At 51.1% G+C, this 884-nt stretch overlaps 1 pseudogene; it reads left to right on the forward strand.

Annotated features, from left to right (window-relative positions):
• Positions 1-423: 423 nt before the first annotated feature.
• On the forward strand, positions 424-878 carry LOC103263097 (annotated as a pseudogene).
• The last annotated feature ends 6 nt before the right edge of the window (positions 879-884 follow it).

Here is an 884-nt window from a genome sequence, read left to right on the forward strand (position 1 = left end):
ATGTATAAGTGGTCCCACTCAGGTTAAACAGTGTTGTTCAAGGGCCAGCTGTAGGTAGGTTGGCCCATGGTGGGTTAGTCTGTCTACAGGGAAGTTAAATATTTAAAGTTTTGTAAATAAATGTTTAAAAGCCCAAGTTTTGGCACTGGACAGATCACTGCAGCTGCAAAGCTCCATGACCCTGGCCGGGTCTCCTAGTCTCTGTGACCTGAGGGACCTCTTTGAAAAACCCTCGGAATTGATGGGAGAGAATCAGGCCCATGGATCTCAGTCAGGGCCCAGTGCAGTGACTGGGCCCCCTCTCTTGGTGCCCCATGAGAGGCTGGATCTGGGTTGATAGAAAGGGTCAGCGGGACCCCTCCTAACCGTATGGTGGGGCTGCCATGGGGAATCCATGACCAGCGACTCTCTTGGCCTCTCTAGCTCCAGCCCCTCAGAAGGGACGCCTGCGGTTGGCAGCTATGGCTGTACCCCTCAGTCACTGCCCAAGTTCCAGCACCCTTCCCATGAACTGCTCGAGGAAAATGGCTTCTCACAACACGTTTACCACAAGTACTGTAGGCGCTATCTTAATGAGTGGAAGCGCTTGGGCATTGGCCAGTCTCAGGAGATGACCAGTCTTCCGCTTCTGGTCCTTCTTCCTCCGAGATCACTTCAACAAGAAGATGTATGAGGAGTTCAAGCAGCTGGCTCTGGAGGACGCTAAGGAGGGCTACAGATATGGTTTGGAGTGCCTTTTTCGATACTACAGTTATGGCCTGGAAAAGAAGTTGCGACTGGACATTTTCAAGGATTTTCAGGAGGAAACCATGAAGGACCATGAAGCAGGTCAACTCTATGGGCTGGAGAAGTTCTGGGCCTTCTTGAAATATTCCAAAGCCAAA

Source organism: Carlito syrichta, unplaced genomic scaffold (assembly GCF_000164805.1).
Source record: "Carlito syrichta isolate Samal-C Ts95f unplaced genomic scaffold, Tarsius_syrichta-2.0.1 Scaffold92681, whole genome shotgun sequence".
In the NCBI taxonomy this organism is placed as follows: domain Eukaryota; kingdom Metazoa; phylum Chordata; class Mammalia; order Primates; family Tarsiidae; genus Carlito; species Carlito syrichta.